Below are 20,060 nucleotides of genomic sequence, written 5' to 3' on the forward strand. Positions count from 1 at the left end.
TGTTGGATTAGTGTGACTTTACCTTAACTAATTACAACTGTAATGATCTAAATAAGATCCCATTCCAAGGTACTGGGGGATAGGACTTCAACTGTCAATCTGGGGGACAGAATTCAAGCCATGGCACTAGGGACAGACTCAGGGTATCATGGGAACACATACAAGGTGGTCGTGGAGGATGAGTGAAGAGACGGCAACGTATCTGGTCTTAAAGGATGAGTAAGCGTCAGTCAAGTGAAGAGATGAGTGGGCAGTGGAGGAGGAAGACGGGACAGGAGGGGAAAGCAAGAGACAGTGTTGGGAGCCAAGAAGTTTTCGCCATTAGAAGATGGCCGACACCCTGCTTCTCTTCCTGATTTATGAGATAGAAGTTCGCGCCTAAAATGAAAGCCCGCGCACGCAGCACCAATGATGATTAGCCAAGTACTTCCCTCATTCTGAATCCCGCCCCCCTTTCTCTGCAGTGTATAAATACAGCTACCGCAGCAATAAAAGTTTGAGGCTTGATCAGGATTTTGTCTTGCCTCCATTCTTTCGCGTCTCCTGCCCTTCCCCCTTTTTTCAATCCCCACAGGTTCCTCCTCAGACTCACAAGGATTTGTCCTGCTGGTCGGGACTCCCGGGGACGCCCGGGGCCGTACACAATTGGCGCCCAACGTGGGGCCTGAGGAACGGATCCTGACGGAGGTAGCACGCTTACGAACGCCTGGCCAGGCACCCACTGAGCCGCCGCGAGACTTACTCGAAAGTGCAGCTTGATTAGATCCCCGGAGGACTGGCCGCCCTTCGGCAGTCGTGACCTGAGGATAAGGTAAGCGGAGCTATAAATATGGGACAGGAATTGAGTTCCCATGAACTCTTTCTTCAGGGGATCGAGGATTCCCTCAAGATGCGGAAGATTAAGGCTAGAAAAAAAGATTTGCGTGAATTTTTTATGTTCTTGTCTGATGTTTGCCCATGGTTCCCACAGGAAGGGACAATAGATAAAAAATGCTGGAATCGTGTAGGAAATTGTTTAAATGATTATTATCAAACCTTTGGGCCTTCTAAAGTGCCTGTGACTGCATTTTCGTATTGGAATTTAATTAGGGAGATTCTCATGGGTCATTTTTTTGACCCCGATGTCCAAAAGGTTGTAGAGACCGGGGAAACAATTCTTAAAGCAGCCTCTCGTCTCCATTCAGCTTGTCCATCCGTTACCATTGATATGGGTTCAAATGAAGAGTTCCCAAAAATTCCAGAAACCGGTCATCATTATCCCACAGATGATAAAGTTATCCCAAAGAATTATCCTTCCCTTACTGCTATTAAGGGTGATCCCAATGATGACCAGCTTTCCCCCCAAGATCAGGAAACTCTCGATGAGCAGGCTGCTCGTTATCATCGCAACGATGATCCCTGGGGATTCCCCCTTTTGAAGCCTCCACCATCTTATAATACTCCCCATCAGATGCCTGCCTTTAGCGCCCCTGCTCCCATTGCCCCCCTGATTGATCCCCTTCGACAGGCTAAGATGGCCTTAACCCAGGAAATTTCCTCTTTGAGAGATGTTTTACAACAAAAACGGGAACGCTTGGATCTCCTAAAGGAGCTTAAGGCCCTTGAGGTGGAGCTTACTTCTTTTAATGTCTCGAACGGTCCCAATAAACCCCCGCTTCGACAAAAACCAGGATCCATTAAGTTAGCCTTCCCTGTTACTCGCAGTCAAAATTTACCCACTCAAGGTGAAATTCAAGCTGAAGATAGTGAGGAAGGGGAAGAGGAAGAGGGAGAAGAATCTCCTGAACCTGATGAGGGACCAGATATTCATAATTCTTCTGGGGGCGGCCCTTTTGAACATAAATATCGCCGCCTCAATTTAAAACATATAAAAGATTTAAAATCTGCTGTCAATAATTATGGGCCCACAGACCCTTATACATTGGCAATCTTGGAGGGATTAAGCGATCGCTGGCTGACCCCAAATGATTGGCTTACCCTGGCTCGGGCCACCCTTTCTGGGGGAGATTTTGTTTTATGGCGCACTGAATTTGCAGAAAATTGTAGAGAAACTGCCCAAAGAAATGCTGAAAACAGAACTTCCCGATCATGGACCCGAGATAAATTACTTGGCCGTCCCCCCTATGAATCCAATGAGTCTCAGGCTGCTTTTCCCCCTGGTTTGTTGGCTCAAATACAAAATGCTGGCCTTAAGGCCTGGCGCCGTCTTCCGCCTAAGGGTTCGCCCACAACTTCCTTGGCAAAAATTCGCCAGGGACCAGAAGAGCCCATCAAACCCTTAAAAATACCATTTCCAAGCTTAAAAATAATGATTTAACTGCTACAAAAAATTCCCCAAAAAATATTCTTAGTCATGCCCTGTTTGTAATTAATTTTTTACAATTAGATAATAATGGTAGATCTGCCGCCGATCGCCTTTGGCATCAAGAAACTAAAAATCAATATGCACAAGTTATGTGGAAAGACCCTTTGACCTTTAAATGGCATGGACCCGATCCACTCCTCATCTGGGGGAGGGGATCCGCATGTGTATATAATACCAAAGAAGGTGGAGCACGCTGGTTGCCTGAGCGCCTTATTAAACCTATAAGTTCTATAAAGTAATAAATTTTATCCAGGGCCCTTTTCCCTGAGATTGTATTTCTTTTTCTTTTTCAGAAAAAGATGGAGACCCTCCTAATATTGAAAGAGCGGCAGAGACGACATGAGTTATCCGTTGTGACCCTGATCCTGTCATCTTTGCTGGTTGTTGGACAGGCTGAAAGCACTCCCCACTTGCCTCAAAATTTAACCTGATACATTACCATCGCCTCGCCATTACAGAAGCAGAACCAAAGGATGATTCTGGCTGCCCCTCCACTGGAGCGGCATGAAACAGAGACATGCCTACCCCCCTCTTTGATGGAGGGTATGGGTACCGAGTTGAGTGTGGCAGCAAAGCATGCACAAGGGAAAACGTGTATATATGTATATACAAGGTAATCTCTGTTATTCCCTGTGAGTATACCTGAATTATGATAGAGGTTGGTATCTAAACATTGTTTTTGGCTTTTAGTAGCTAAGATTATCTTTGGCTCTGCCTCTCCTCCCCAAAAGATACCAAGAGCCGATGAGTGTGGACACACATACCTTGTCCACGGGAGGATTCAGGTCACTACTCCCTCACTCGGTTAATGCCCACCTCCTTAAAAGAAATAAAAAGGGAGGAAGACAGCCCTGGAGACTTGGAGCCGCAGGAGATCAAAAGCTCAAGGTGCAGGGAAGGGCCAGCAGCTCTGGCCACAGAGGGCCTTGTACAACCTGCAGAGAGTCCAGACGAGAGAAACGATGGGAGGGTTTAAAGCAGGGACTTGACAAGTCCAATTTTGCCTTTCAAAGGGCTCACTTCGGCAGCTAGGTGGGTGCTGGTAAGGGCTGTTAGCAAACATCCAGGAAGCTGCTGTACTGGGTCGGGAGAGAAGTGGTGGGAGAGATAGAGGGGAGAGAAGGGTGAGTCTGAGAGACACTTGGGAGGACTTGGTGGTGATGGGAGCACATGCGTGTGGAGAGGGGGAAGGAGTGGAGTAATAGCATCCCTACCCCTGCAGGGGGGCCACGGTGCCTTCAGCAAGGTGGGCAAGAGGTGGCTTAACAGGAAAAGTGTCCCCAGTTGCTGTTCTAGAAATGCTGGATTAGTGGTGCCTATGGGAGAAGCTAGGGGTAAAGATCTGGGTTAGAGAGAGGGACTTGGGAGTTATCTGCATATCCTCCGAGAGAGGATGCGCTTTGCCAGGGAGTGTGTGTGGAGAGCAAGATAGCGGTGAGTCAGAGCAGAATCCCGGAATCCCAGAGAACAGCCACGTGCCTGGGACAGGCAGCGGGAGAGGAGCCCCTCTCAGAGGGAGGGTGGAGAATGGATGTAAGGGATCAGGAAGCTTCAGAGAAGGATAATCCGTATCCTCAAATGCCTCAGAAAATTCTAGTAAGGAAAGGAACGCAGCTAGTCCATTCAATTTGTTATCTATCGAGGAAGTCGTTGGTCACCTTGGTGACATCAGTTTTGGTAGTGGGGTGGGGACAGAAGCAGAGTACAAAGAGCTGGGAATGAAGGGATGTGTAGACAGCACGTCGTTTGGAGGAGAAGGGGAGAGGGAAGCTGAGAAGTAACTAGAGGAAGACATGGGCCACGAGACTCGAGTACTGAGAATGAAAATGTTTGAAATATTTCAAGAATTGCCAACACGTGACACAGAGAGAGGAAGTGAGCCAATGCTGTTGGAAAAATGGCGCCCGTAGACTTGCTGGATGGAGGGTTGCCACAGACCTTCAGTTTGTAAAGACGCAATTATCTGCAAAGCGAAGCGCAATAAAATGAGGTCTGTCTGCCTGTGCGTTTAGAGGCTTCAAGGGAGATGGAAGAGATTTGATACAAATGAAACAGAGAGGATAACTATCAGAGGCTGTCAGTAGTCATCAAGAGAGAGAATAAAGGTACAGAAAGAGGGCCCTGCCTCTGAGAATGAAGGTGAGGATGAGTGTGCATGTGGAGGTGTTTGTAGAAGGGGGGTGGGAAGTTGAAGGAGCATGAGCCTGATGACCTTGAAGTTGGAATCAAGTTTATCTGCTGAGTATAAGAGACTAAAGATTGGGCAGGAGCCTTGGTGAGAGAGTTAGGAGCTCGGAGTGGTCACCTGGGGCACAGAGGAGGGCGCTCTCCAAGGACAGCTAAAGGTGACATGGGCTGCACTGAGGACGCAGCGGAGGTTGGGGGCTATGAACGTGGGGTGGCCCAGCCTCTCTAGGAATGTCCGTTTCCCCAGGGGTGCTCAGTCTCAGAGCTAGAACAAAGGCAAAGGCTGTGAGGGCTTCTGTGCACCCAGGTTAGGATTTTGCTTGGTGAGAGCTGAGGGACGCTGAGGGATCTGGACCGGGAAGGAGGGTGAAGGCAAAGGAGGCAGGAGGAGCCTGATGAATGGGGAGAAGATGGAGGCGTCAGCAGAATAAGGACGTAAAAGAGCCGGAAGTCTACACAGATGGAATCGAGGAAGGGATGCACTTAGCCTGCTTATGATTTTACTGAGTGGGATACAAGTGAACAGCGACCTTTGCACTGAGTCCATGTTCCTCTTGCAGATTGCTTAGACCAAAGCACTGGAGCTGGATTAGAGGGGAAAAGTACATAAGATGCATCTCAGCTAACTCAGTGCTCTTCACAGTGGGTCTCACAACAATGTCACTCATTATTATTAGGGGGGTGTGATTGTTGAGAAAATAGAGGAATCTATTTTCTAAAATCTATCCTTTTTCTTATCTTTATCAGAGTCTGGCAAAGTATGTCAGCCCTTTTCCAAGACAGTATCTTGGAACAGCTCCCTGTGTCTTTCTGTGAGTAATGGAGCCCCTGGGTACAGAGAGGGTCTGAGGATGGAGGCCAGGAAGCAGAGGCCTCTCACGGACCTTCCGGCTGCATCTCCCAAGCTCGGCCAGCTGCTGATCCAAGGCAGGGAACATCTCAGCCACGCAGATGCAGCCACCCCACGCTGGCTGCGCGGAGCCCCGAGTTCTGATGTGCCAAGAGAGCTTGGGACTCCTGTCAAATCACCAAACAGGAAGTTGGCCGTGCTGCAAACAGGCCTGCAAGCTGTGGACAGCGGATATCGGGCAGTGGAGCCAGGCCCCGCCACTTGACAGGCAAGGCCCCCAAGACTTGGGGGCAATCTGTATTCCAACTCACGCCCCTGGCCACGCTGCGAGCCCTCCAGCCCGACGCCGAGCGCTTCCCGGGCTCTGGACCCACAGTTGCTGTGGCGGCAGCTCACACAGGCCCCTTTGTTCGGAGACTCCGCACGTATCAAACAAGGCAGCTTCCTCTGGCCGTTTGCTCAGGGCCTGGGAAAGAAAGGTCTCGTGGTCAAGCTGCCTGACCGGCCAGCTTTGGGGATAGAGGGGGCTGCTCGCTGAAAGCTAGTTGGCTGTACCACGTCCACAAGCGGAGCTTGAAGGACTCGGCCAGAATTATGGCAACACCCCACTCGGGTGCTATCCGGGCCTGCTTGCGGCTGGCCGGGGGCCCTCGGCAGCCCCTGCTCGTTAACCGGATTGAGAAAGTGACTCCGACAGAGAAGGCTCAGTCAACACTGGCGCTGCGGGCCACCTCTTCAAATGACAAAGGGCCTCTTGTTCTGTGTGTGAAAAAGGGCAGGAGAGATTCAACACGGAGCACAGGACCTGTCGAGTAAGTACGATTTTCTTCTACTGGGGCTGCTCCAGCTGCCCTGAAGTGGTCTTCTAGCAGCTGAAGGACACTCAGCCATCCGGTTCACGGCCGTTGTCTCTCCACCTCAAACCGCACCACCCAAAAGAGGCAGCCGGTGGAGAAGACAGGTCCTCAGACCATTCTCCCCTGACCCTGGAAACATCTAGCCCAGCATCTGCCACCTCCCTTGATCATCAAGGAGCACCGGCAAACGGGCTGCACTCTGAGGGGAGCCCTACTTTCCGTCCACAATAGAAAACCATTTCTCTTTAAAAAAAATATATTCTTGATCCTAAAGGAATAATCATTCCTTATTTGTCAGCTCCAGAAACAATTTGGTGCGGAAAGCTTTTGTGTAATTCCCAAAGTTTGGCCAACATCCTGTTTGGTGATTTGCAAATTTCCCAGCAAGGTGGAGGGTTCCAGGGAGGCCAAGGGTGACGCAAGCGCAGTGGAGAGAGAGAGATGGCGGTGCCAGGCTTGCCGGGTGCATGGGCTGTGTTCCTGCCCCTCCAGGACCTGGGCTGTTGCTCCCTCCCCACTGGGTTTTCCCCGTGGAAAAGAAGTTATGTTCCCCCTGCTTGAGACCAGGGTGCGATTCATTTTACGTCATCGCAGCACCCAGCACAACACGCAGCAGGGGCTTTGCAGCTATTTAACGGACGGACGGATGTTTAGCCGGTTTCTGGGGACTGGGAAGAAACGTTTCTTTGTATTTGGCCCTGTCTGCTTTGTTTGGGGGTGAGACCAGGGTGTGCATCTCTTGCAAGGCTCCCAAATCTGGAAATCTGGGTATTCTTCTTATACCACTGCTCTGGCAGCTCAGCAGGGTCCCCCAGGGAGAGGCCACCGCAGCTGAATTAAGCCTAGACAAAGAGTTCCTGCCCCATCCCATCCCTGCAGCTGGCCCCAGGCCAGGAGAGCTAGGAGCTGGGGTTTGAGCCAAGGGAATTAGGAGGGCACCCCCCCCCTCGCCCCAGTTAATTCAATGCCTTTAGTTGCTCTCCTGGACTTCTAAGAAAATATAACCTCTCCAGGGATCCAGCCCACGCCTTCCTCACTCACCTTTTCCTTCAGACCTTCCTCCTCCTTGCTCCCCGCTATATATTCATTCATTCAGCATGTAGTGGGTGTCTGGCATTGCTGGTTACTAGGGGCGTAAGATGATGGGCCCATCTCTGAGTTCACTGACCGCTGGAAGAGGGAGAGATGCAAATACTCATCACTGTTCTTGAAGCTGCTGACACTCGTGATTATGTGCATGGGGCTACATAGGTGGGGACAGCTCACGGTAAAGAAACGTCAGACCTTACTTTTGTATTTGAGATATTTCATTTAGCGGTATCATCATATGCCCTGTAATTTACATGTGCAACTTAACCATGTGTTTTCTGAAACATTATCTCCTTTAATCCTCACAGTAATGCTGGGATCAGGGATTTGATCTCTGCTTTACAAATGAAGACACTGAGGTACCAGCTAAGTGGCTGTTAAAAGAGGCTTTGAAGTCAGGGTGTCAGGGTAGCCCTGGCGCTGCCTACTCCCTGGGCTGCCTTTCCGCAGCCCAGGCCTGGGGTTCATCCTGGTAAAGGGGGTGGGAAGAGAATTCTAAAGCCTGAGTGGGGGAGCCTTCCACCCCACTTTCTTTCTTCAGCCTCAGCTGCTTGTCTCTTTCTTTTTCAGTTTCCAAACTATAAAAAAGAAATAAAAATAGCATGAGAATGTTCTGTTGCTTCCTTAATGAACCCACCTGCTGGCTATTGCCAGAAATTTCTTTAAAGAAGCACAAATCCCTTCATTCTGCAAGTAGAAATAAAAAGCTTAAGATGCAAATGCCTGGAAGCCTTAACACAGACACATAAATAAGTTCCACTCAAGACCAAATGATAATAGAATATTCTATCCTGCTTGTTCTGAGCTAGAAAGTGGAAATAAAAATCACCAGTCTTATACAGACTTTACAGTTCTAAAGGAGTTTTACTAAAATCTCCTCAATTTTATGCATATATATAATATTATATATATGTGTGTGTATATATATATAATAAATACATATATAAAAGTTGTTGAGCATCTACTATGTGTCAGGCACTGTGTTGGGTGCTAAGGACAGTGGGAAGTAAAACAGATATAGTGCTTTCTCCCATGGAGCTGAGTACAAAATTAGAAAAATAAATAACACTAAGCTTGAGGAGAGCTATGAAAGGAAATAGTGCGAGGAAGGGCTTCTGGGGCAAGGGAACAACATATTCAAAGGCTCCAAAGCAAGTGTGGAGCATGTGAAAAGCTGAAAGGACACGGGAGTGGTGGGTGGGATGGGTAGGTTAGTAGGGGGCAAGGAACAGACTGAGAAAGGAAGGCCGGGGAAACTTTGGTTAAGGACCTTGGGACTGGAACACGAACTTACAGGTGCTTAAAGGGAACTTAAAGGGTAATGGGGAGACATTTGAGGGCTTTACAGCAGGAGGGATAATAATATGATTTGTATTTATTTTGATAATAATATGATTTATATTTTGTTAATTTTGCTGTAGGGTCAGGAATGGGTATGAATATAGCAAGAAGGATGCCGTTGTGATCGTCCAGGTGAGGGGTGACGGGGGCTGGACTAGGATGGAATAGTGGGGATGGGAGGGTGGATAATTCCAGAGATTTAAAAACCGTATAAAATAAAATGGATGTGATTTGTTGATGAGACATGGGGGTAAAGCAGAGGGAAGTCAGGGAGGACCCAAGCTCCTGGTGCTCGGTTGAGATGGGGTGGGTGACAGTGCCGTGGGCTGAGAGAAGGACCACCAGGAGAGGGAAGGTGATGGGCTCAGTTTGGGGGACGCTGAGGTTTAGGTCGGCAACAGCATGGAGGGGCATAGAGGCCGTGTGACATTCTTGCCTTTTAGTGGCTGAAATTGCCTTCCCTGGCCTATGTGGCTGAACCAAGCCAACGCCCTGCCCATTCAGTCTGGTCTCACCTGCATCCACGAAACACAACGCCTAGAGACAGTGAAACAGAAACAGCATCTGTCATACATTCAGTGTTCTCCCTCTGCGTGGTCTTCATCTCCCGGCAGAAGAGCAGAGAGAGAAGCCAGTTTCTGCAATTTGTACTTCGAGATGTTCATCTTTACCAGATACTAGCCCAGAGCTGAGCCCGCCTCTCAGCTGCTTCCTGGGAATTCCTGAGAGCAGGACGGGGGAAGGACCACCTGCCTCCGCTGTCTACCTCTGAGCTCTGCCCCTCAGCCCACCTCTCAAAAGGAATTAAAAGTAAACTTCTCTAGAGAAGAAATGCAGATAAAAAGCCCATCTCCAGACTCCTTATGCACTCTGCAGTTCATTTCTTTCTAAATCTTTTCTTTGATTATATTGTCTTAAGAAAGTGAGAGAACAGAAATCCTCACAGAGGCTGAACTGTGCCTGCTCTGATTTCTTCTTTCTGAGCGAGTTTTTAGTCAGTGAACAGAAAAGAGCCTTCTCTAAGCTCCTCCCAGCCTGGAAAAGCCACACTGTTCTCCCTGATTCCCACCCCACCAAGGTTTCTGTGCTCCAGACCTGCCGGTTTCTAAAAAGCTTGGAACTTTGTACACAGAAGAATAGCCGATTTCCCCTCAGCATAAAAGAGGGTCTGCAGTGGGCTTTTAGGAGCAAGGGAGGGTCCTCGCCTTAGAGCTCTCATCCTCCCCACGTCCCTTCTTTAAGGAACAACAAATACAGAGGCCGCAATTTGAGGTGTCTCGAATCCCTCTGAGGAGAAGTAAACAAGCACCTTAGCTCAAGCAAAATAAAAGGTGTGTCTTGGTCCTCATCTCTAGAAAAGCAGAGATTGAGGTATAAAATGAGAGGTGCAAGCAGGGTGGTGAAGATCAAAGGGAGGTGGGGTAGGTCAAGGTGAGACGAGAGTCCCCAGGATGTGCTTCCACCCTGGCCAGGGCTGGCCGGGTGCAGACAGGGTCCTCCTGACCCTGGGCCTCTCTGGAGAGACTGCAAGGACAAACACACCTCGGGCCTCAGAAGGGTGCATAAGAGGGAGAGAGTGGAGGGATTTGTCCACAGGGCTCCCTCCCATCCCTCACTTCCCATCTGTCAAGTTCCACCCCAGAGGTAGTCACCCTTGCCCCCCATCCCCTGATGTCCTGGTTATATCACTCACACCCTTGTCTCAGAAACCAAATCCCACACCTTGTACAGTGGTGTTTCCTTCAACTCCAAAGTGGAATAGGTGGGGCAGAGAGAGAGAGAGAGAGAGAAGGAGGAGAAGAAAGGGGGAAGAAGGGGGGGAGGAAGGGAAGGGGGAAGAGGAGGGGAGGGAGCCCCTTCAGCTAAGGACGTAAGAGAAGGAACACAGTTTACCTGACAGTACAATAGGTTCAAGGTACACCACCTTTTCTTTCCCTGGGACAGGTTTCAGCAGAAGAGGAAGGAAAACCTCCAAGGGGGGGGTGGGGAATAACCAAGGTCTAAGGGGCATCCTGAGGGTTCCCAGAAGGAAAGTGTAACCGATCAGGACCCTACGGGACCTTCCTGGGACAGACCCCTTTCCTATACCCTCTGCTGTAGCTCCTCTCTGAAGTACCCAGATAACACTTCCTGAGTTGTCTTACAGATGTGAAAACCCCCATGTAGCCCCCAGGCCCACTGGAGCCTAAGGATTGAATGTTAACCCCTGCGACATGGCCCTGACACCTCATCATCAACCACAGAGAATTGGACACGAGCTGATCACAGACCTTGTGAACCCCCTCCTTCACCTGGCCTTTAAAAATGCTTTCCTGAAACCCCTATGGGAGTTCTGGCATTTTGAGCACTAGCTGCCCTGGACTCCTTGTTGGGCGCCCTGCAATAAACGCTGCACTTTCCGTCACCACAACCTGGTGTTAGTGGGTTGGCTTTACTGCATGCAGACAAGAGGACCCAAGTTTCGTTCGGTACCCAAAGGACTGAAGGGGTCAGGCTGTTTATGCCTGTGTATTTGCATCAGGAATCTGGAGCAGAGAGCAGTGAGGAAGGCTGAGGAGGGAACCAGGGGGCCAGAATCTCCGTTGTGGGGAATGAAGTACCCAGAGAGGCACATAGGCGCTTGCTCACAGAAAACAGTGCCTATAAGACCAGTCAGAGATTCGTCATGAGAAATGCTGGTCTACACCCCAACCTACCAGCCAAAAAATGCCCAAGGAGATCTAGACGTGGCACGTGATGTGGCACTGTCTGTCCAGCTAGTCCTAAGGATAGACCACTGTGCATCCTTCGTGAACAGAATGGAAGATGTCAAAACGGGCCCCCCATCTCCTGGAGCAATGGCAGGACCAGGCCCCTCCTTGGTAGAGAGGAAACCAGGGTCCCCTTCAAAGATGTTCCCTGGTCCATTCCATTTGCCCAGACAGAGGAAAAACAACACACACGTCAATTTCTCTTCCAGGCCTTATCCCTGCATGGGACTTGCCGACAAAGCGTTCATTTAGGGGACAGAGTTTTGGGGGTCCCTCTGTTGTTCTCTTGGGAGTAAGTTCATTGGCTTTTCCCTGGCAGAGTCCTGTGAAAGCTGCTGAGGGCATCTGAGAACTCCTGGACCATGTGTTGGACGGACCCCCGTGAAGTCAGTTCCAAGGGAGCCACAGCGGCTGGCAAGATCGCAGGGTATCTACAGAAAATGGCCCATGGCTTGGGCCTCTCAAGACTGAACCTGGGTTGTGATAAATATACATTATTCACAGCGCGCTCCTCAGAGTGCCAAGTGCCTTCACCTCACTACCTCTTGTTTTAACAGCAAGACTGAAGTTGATGATGAGCAATCTAGATGAAAGAGGTTGTTAAGAGGAGCTCCCAAGGTCACACAGCTGATAGACTTGAGCTCAGATCTTTTATTCCTCAATTTGGCTCCAATTCTGGCTTGGCAACCTAAAGAGGAGCCCGAGGGATGAGACTTTTACATTTAATCCGATTAGTCTAATTTAGAGATGTGGTTCACAATTCTTGCATCTATGTTACCAAGTAAGAGCTTTTCAGACCTTGGTCTTTGGACAGCACCTACCCCGCTCTATCGCGGGCACCAGCCATGAAATCCTCTGCATCATGCATTTTCATTCCTGGGTTATCACCCCTCCCACCTGGACTAGTTCAAGAAGGGAATCTATAAGCGTTTCCCAGCCTGCTTCTCTCTCTCCCTCTCTCTCTCTCTCTCTCTCTCTCTCTCTCTCTCTCTCTCTCCCTCTCTCTCTCTCTCCACATCCCCCACTCCAAAACAGGGAGCGCTGATAGCGGAGACTCCCTGGGAATTTTAATAGCATCAATCAGCCTCACAGCTGGGGGCAGAGATAAGCCTTTGGCAGTTCCTCCCCAAAAGCCCTTTCCCTGTTTTTGTGGGTGTAGCTCTCACTTCTTCAGTTTGGGAGCTCTTCACACAAAGACAAACAGAAACTATTATCTGGCTCTACCTGGGACACAGAGAAACCCTCTTTGAGGATCTGGGCCATTTCTAGACTTAAGACTGTAGTGGGCCCTGGAACAGTGAACAGGGCCTGCTTCCCAACCTCCCTCTTCCCTAGAAACATCAGAGGTGTGCCATCTTCCCAAAGACACTTGTTTTGTCCCTTCTTTATGCAATAGGCCTTCCTGGACTTTCTTCCTTCACCTCCCAAATTTTACATGGCTTGAGGGAGAAGACACTGGCTTATTCATGATTTTATAGTTTTTAATGGGCTAAGTGGCCCCATGATGTAATGTAAAGAGATGATCAGAGGACCCAAACCGAAATACTAATTTTTGCCCCTGCTGGCATGCATTCTGGGGCCTATTACTTAATTCGTTTCCACCTCAGTTTCTCCATCTATAACATGGGAACAATTCCTGTCAGGAAGGGTCATTGTAAGGACTCAGTGAGATGCATGGGAAGCCGTTGACCCCCTGAAAGACTCAGTGAAGCTTAGACCCTCCCTGACACAGGGTCTTCCTGAGCAGAGCCTTGGTGCTTTTGTACTGAATTGAAAACCAAAGGAAAACCTCACCCTTCCCTTTGGAAATCACTTTATCCTTCTGCTTTTTTATTTCTCCTCCTACAAACACATTGTCATATACACGGAAGATGGTACATTTATTCTTTCACTGTTGTCCATCTCATTTCACTTCAACTCCAGGTATACAAAGTTCACCTCATTTCTACCCCAAGTCACCAAGGCAACCCTGCTTTTGCTATCTTTCCCCATCTTCCCAAGCCCCCCACCCCTATACACACCTGCACATGCAATCAGGGGAGAAAGAAGTCGAAGGATTCTCCATTTATTTATTCATGTGTTTGAATCCTCCTTACCCTCAATAGGATTTCAAGTAATTTAGATTAAATTAAAGGTAAGCAGGTGAGGACACTGGGAGATGAGTTGTTGGTGGGGTAACAGGAAGCCAGCAGTGGAATCAGCATACAAAACTGTGTCAATTATGTGAGCAGATCTGAAAAGAACTGGACAGTTGATAAAAATCACCAATGTGCACTCCTTGCCCCAACTGGCACTTCGGGGGAACGATTAGAAGAGAAAGCCACTGAAAATGACAATCTTAGCAACATCGTCATATGTTTCTTCCACGGGCAGAAAAGCTCTGGGGCCACTGAAGTCTCCATCTGGACTCAGGAGGAGGTGGAACCACGGGTGCTTTCTGGATCATCGCCCATCAAAGGTGGGTCAAGTGTTTAGCACCCAGGGAGTAAATACTCCTGGTTTAAATTAACAAATTGAAATTGCTTGGAAAATGCAATTTTGAAACAGGAGGGAAGGGGGCAGGGCACAACCTTTAAAAGAATGACATAGCCTGAGGACACAACATAAACTGGTTAGAACCAACTAGGTCCAAGATGGCAGACAACTGACTTCCACTAGACCTTGAACACACTAAATGACACACCCACAGGTGCCATGACAGATCAAAGACGGACACCCCTACTCTCTCCCTCTCTCTCCCTCTCTCTCCTCTCTCTCTCTCTCTCTCTCTCTCTCTCTCTCTCTCGTCCACTGTGTAGGCTTACCTGGAGACCATGGACTCAAAGAGCTGGAGGGAAACTCTGAGAGCATCCTTTATAGTGAGGAAAATGTTTCTTGACTCTTAGGGTCCAAGTCTGGGTCTGAAAATGAAACTGATAGACCAGATTAATAGGAGAAAAACATACACATTGTATTGGATTTGTACATGTACATGAGAGCCTTCACAAGAAAATGAACTCCCGAAAAAGTGACCAGAGCAGGAAGCTTTTATACCTTTTAGACCAAGAAACAGTACATTTGTGAACAATTGACAAGACAAAGGGGTTTGGGCTGGGGGTGGTCCAGCTAAGGCTAGGAAGTCCTTATCTTACTTAACTAGGAAGATAAGTGTTAGTTTATCAAGGTCTGTCTGCAGATTCCTCTGGTGACTTCCCTGGACTGATAAGAGTCTGTCTCCAAGAGGAGAATTTATTTCCTGCCTTTAAGCAGAAAAGCGAATGCTTTTTCTTCACTTACTGCTTTTTTGAATTGCCTGCAGCTCAAAATAATTTTTATGTCAAAGAGACATATTTTGGGGTGACATATTCTGCTTTCCTTCTCATACAGATGAAGATCCCAAGGTTACCGGCTCGAGCCATCAGTGGCTGGTGGCAGCATGGAGGTTGGCAAAGCTCCTGACGCACATTCCAATATGTGTGTCTCTCCCACTGAAACAGGAGGGAAGGGGGCAGGGCACAACCTCTGAAAGAATGACGCAGCCCTTGAGGATACGACATAAACTGGATAGAACCAACTAGGTCCAAGATGGTGGAAGATTTGACTTCCAGTAGACCTTGAGACTCATTATATGCTCATTATAATACATTAGCATATGCTAAATGACACACCCATGGGTGTCAACCATAAAAGGCCCAAAAGTGGGCCAACTCCTGGAAATCTCCACCCCTTCTCCGAAATAGTTGGAGTAATCCTCCCACTCGTTAGCCTTTGACATTACCCAACCCATAAAAACTAGCCACCCCGTATTTCAAGACCTATTGCCTCCTGAGATGGCCCACACTCTGTCTGTGGAGTGTGCTTCTCTCAGGGCCATGCTTGCCTTCAGAGATGGACCCCGTTCTGTCTATGGAATGTGTATTACTCTAAATAAATCCACTTCTTACTTTGTCCCTCACTGAGTTCTTTCTACGATGAGACCTCAAGAACCTGAGCTTCATTAGGTCCTGAGACCAGGTGTGTGACCTCAATTAAAAGACACCGGGTTCAAGTCCCAATCTGGGTTTTGGCCAGGTTTGAGTCTCAGCCGGGGGGTTCAAGTCCCATCTCAGTTGTGTGGTTTCGCCACATCTCTCCACTGTATTTCTCTCCCCAGGCCTTTGGCCCTGACCATCCCACCCTCAATCCACATTCTCATCTCTCCATCTTCCCTCGCTTTCCCAACTCTGCAGCAAAGCCGCTGCTGGTCTTCTGACTGCTCACTTGTGGGCACGCCTCTGTGGGGCTCCTCAGAAGCTGCAGCACCGGGCGTGTGATTCTCCCTTGTTTCTTAGGTGATATTTGGGTTATTTGTAGTACAGGTGCTTACACCACACACCCAGCAACCACGTTGCTTCCTTTCTGTGAAACTATCGATTCCTCCTCTTGGCAGCAGAAGGGAGGCTTTGATGTGGGGATGTGTTGTGGTTTCTGAGGAAGGGAGTTGTTTGGAGGAGGATTTACAGCTGTTTGAAGAATTCCTCCGCCCTGGCAATTGTTCTGGAGGCAGGAGCCGCTGGTGCATTTTCCGGACTGGGGGCGGCTTTCCTGAACCCTGTTTCTCTCTGAGAAGGAGAGAAAGGAAACTGAAGTGCTTCCAAATAAAGATCTGAGTAATGAGATTTGATCTGAAGGGATTTGGTAGTAAACTCCAAGAATTTCCAGACGCGATCCAGAGTACCGGCAGATTTTGTTCCTTCCAGGCAGGCAAAGGGGCGGTTCTGCGGGGGGCAGGGGCGGAGGGGAGGTGTTTATTGATCCCTTCTCCACCCCATTTCCCCTTTAAATTTTTCTGCCCCAAGAGACTCCCTCGGTTCTGTTGCAGCAACTCTCAGCAAGTGAATAGTGCTTTCTGGGGACCTCACCTTTGTTCAGTAGGTCTGTAGTGATACAGTAGAGATTTGAATGCACAGTGCTGGGTTTTAATAGACTATTAAACTACAGCATTCCGCATTAGCTAGCTATGGCACAATTGCAGAAATATCGAAGATGTGCTCTCGGGAAAGCACTATTTACTTTAATGGGGAGATGCTGCAATAGACTGAAAATCTCTGCAAAGGGAACCGAGGGAGGAGGGTGGGAAGGACCCAGGGACTGTGACCTGGATTGAAGCAAACCCTTTTCTCCTTCCCAGTCCCTGAGCCTGGGACAGCAAGTCCTGGCCGGCTGGCAACCATCCCCAGCCCTGGATGGCTTGTGGCTCCTTGTTCCAGAAGATTTTGGCCAAGCTGTGAGTGTCATGGTCACCTGGCACTCCAGGCCCATTCTGTTTGACCTCAAGGTCTAAGAGACTTCGAGGCCTTCGGTCATTTGTCTTAGTTTATCGGGGGGCTGGAACTTTCCTTTTTATCGTTTGTTCTGTTCTCTCTGGCCTGAACGACGGGAGCACAAGGCACATGATATTCTACTTTGGAAAAGTCATTTTGCTCCAGGATTTTCTCCTCCCAAGTGCCTCTACTCCACCACACACTCAAAAGTATGCGCACACGCACACCAGCTTTTTGTAAGGAACTCAGACTCCCAGAGTCTGTTCCCCTCTCATCATTTCAGAGGAGGCTGGGCCCGGTCTCCCCCCAGGAGAAAGCCAGCAGCTTTCAGATCAGCTGTGATGTCAGAGCTGAACTCAGTAGCTGAAGGACCCTATCCAGCCATTATGCAAAGTATATAAAACTCTGAGCAGGTTGTTGCCCACTGTCTCAAACTGTGCAGCAGAAATAAACCTCGAGAACAGAGCCATCCAAGCCTTACCCACACGAGAGCCGTGAACAGCATTTTCCAAAAAAATCTATCTCACCTCCTATGCCTTTTTCTACTGCGCCTTTCTGCTGTACTGCAACATTTAAAAACCAAATTGCAAATTCTAAAAAGAAGCCGGTGCCTTCCCAGGATATGTTCTCCCAAACACACTCTTTATGCAAACCCAGGCCCACAGGAAGCCTGAAGGAAGAAGTGGAAAGACAAGGGAAATAGCCCCCAAATCAGTAGTACAACAAGGCTTCCCCATCTGCCTAACTAGTTTGCTCATTCAGCCTTGGAAATCATCACTTTCCTACTCACTTGGTGACATTTCATTCTAGATGAACAGACGAGAGTGTTAATTTTGTTCATGCTCTCTTCCATGTATGATTACAGGGTAGGGTGAACGGCTCTCTTTTTCTTTTTTAAAATGGAAAGCTTGTAAAGAGGGGAGACAAGCCTGCATCCAAGGGCAGGATTTGCTTCCTACAGCCCTTGCCTCATCCCTCTGTGGCTTGAAAGCACAAAAACAAGAAGGGAGTTTCACAGACTTCTTCTTTAAACCTTTCAAAGAATATATTATAAAAATGACACGCATATGGTTAAACATTTTTTCCCCCCAACAGCTCAGGAAGGTATAAAATAAAAGGGATTGTCTTCTTCATCTACCTTACCCCTTATCTAACTCCTCCAGGGAACCACCATGAATGGCTTCAGTTTTTTGGTTTTTTAAAATAATTATTATGATTTTAAATGATATATCTTCTTTGTTTCAACTCAAGAAGCTATCTAACAACCGCCTGTGGTGGAAAGAGACAGAAATGTACCTCTCCACCTTGGTTGTCCCTCTACCTCTTACATTGGCTCAACGTCTCTCACACCTCAAAGTGAATTGCCATCTTAGCAACAATTAGTTAAGGGTGGGCTGGAAACACTTAGGCTAGGTGCTGGGCGGGGTGAACAGGAAAGGCTAGAGAGGAAGAAGGGAATTCCAAGAGGGAAGAGTTGTAGTGAATTTCTTTTTCTGCATGGTTTTGTCAGGTCATGTAGCTGCTTTTTCCACCATTAGTTAAAGGGTTACGATAGCCAAGATACAGAAACAACCTAAATGTCCATCGACAGAGGAATAGATAAAGAAGATGTGGTACATATATACAATAGAATATTACTCAGCTATGAAAAAAAGAATGAGATAATGCCATTTGTAGCAACATGGATGGACCTAGAGATTGTCATAATGAGTAAAGTAAGTCAGACAGAGAAAGAGAAATATTGTATGATATCCCTTATACGCAGAATCTAAAAAGAAATGATACAAATGAACTTATTTACAAAACCGAAACAGACTCACAGACTTAGAGAATGAACTTATGGTTACTGGGGGAAAGAGTGGGGGGAAGGGATATTTAGGGAGTTTGGAACTGACATGTACACACAGCTATATTTAAGATGGATAACCAACAAGGACCTACTGTATAGCACAGGGAACTCTGCTCAATGTTATATGGCAGCCTGGATGGGAGGGAAGTTTGGGGGAGAATGGATATGTGTATATGTATGGCTGAGTCCCTCTGCTGTTCACCTGAAACTATTACAACATTGTTAATCAGCTATACTCCAATACAGAATAAAGAGTTAAAAAAAAAAAATAAAAGGGTTGTGAACATGGGAGAAGGAAAGCCTTGATGGGCAAGGTGAGGGCTTGCTTTAAGAACCTCAACTATCTGACATATGTCTTCATTCATTCAAAAACCATATATATTCATGCCAGCAGTAAATAGTTCATTGCATCTATGGTAGATTACATTAATGGCCCAATTCTTCACCCCTCCCTTCACCCATGCCCTTTGCCATGTAACTCTGCAGTCCTTCCTGTTCTGTGGGCAGAGTGAAATTCCCATCCCTGGGCTTACGCCTTGCGTCTCTCTCCATTGACCAATGGGACATCGGCAGACGAGGCGCAGGCGTGCTGTCTTGCTTCCTCTTGTGCTTCTGCCATCACCATGAGAAGGACTGGCCCTTAGTCCCCAGACATGCATGAGAAACCATGGAGCAGAGTTGCCCCAGGTGAGTGCAGAGGCATAAGCCAGCCCAGTGGAGATCAGCCAGACCCAGCCCAGACCAGCTAGACCCCGCAGAACTGTGAAGAGTCAATGTTGAGGGTGGTAAGCCACTGCCACTGTATAAGTTTTGTTACGACACAATTTTGTGGCAATACTAAATGGTACACACCCCTACGATCTTCCAGGAGCTGTTCAGAACACTGGGGAAAGCAGCGGGGAATAAAACTGAGTCACAACTCTCATGGAACCTCTGTTCTGATAGAGCACTTTACACACACATATCAGCTACTTAATGCTCCTAAGCCCTGGTGGCAGAGCCATTTTGGGGATGAGGAAACTGAGACTCAAGAAGGCTAATTTGCTTGCTAAGGATAACAACTTAGTAAGTGCCGGAGGAGGGATCTGAACTCGTATCTTCCGACTCCACCTGTTCTGTTCTTTCCTGCTGCTCCACAGTAACCTCTGCCTTCTGCTGGAGTCAGCACCTCTCATGGGAGTTACAGAGGGCCCTGACTTGGGTGGGGAGACAGATGGGAGCTGCAAGTTGTACCCAAAGAGGACTGCTCCGTTATCGACAAAATGAGAAACAACTCTCATTTTTATCCCCTGAAACTGTTCCTCCTTGCAATTAAACCAGTCTCTGTTTACAAGTATTTAGCATGATTCTAGAAATTACATTTTGAAATTATGTGAACAGAGAGAGAAGGCAGCCCACACAGTGAGCGATTTCTTGTGGGTAATTGGCTGCTGGTTCTGGCTCCATGATGCCTTCTCTTTCAGAGCATAATTAGTGATTTCAAAGGAAAC

General features: G+C 48.1%; 1 long non-coding RNA gene across 1 annotated transcript; it reads left to right on the plus strand.

Moving 5' to 3' along the window:
* The first annotated feature begins 5,559 nt into the window (after positions 1-5,559).
* On the plus strand, positions 5,560-15,346 carry LOC138842702 (uncharacterized). Its single transcript, XR_011377488.1, has 4 exons — positions 5,560-6,214; positions 8,770-8,821; positions 11,759-13,897; positions 14,806-15,346. It is a non-coding gene; the product is annotated as an uncharacterized lncRNA (long non-coding RNA).
* Positions 15,347-20,060: the final 4,714 nt, after the last annotated feature.

This window comes from Globicephala melas, chromosome 5, assembly GCF_963455315.2.
Source record: "Globicephala melas chromosome 5, mGloMel1.2, whole genome shotgun sequence".
NCBI lineage: Eukaryota > Metazoa > Chordata > Mammalia > Artiodactyla > Delphinidae > Globicephala > Globicephala melas.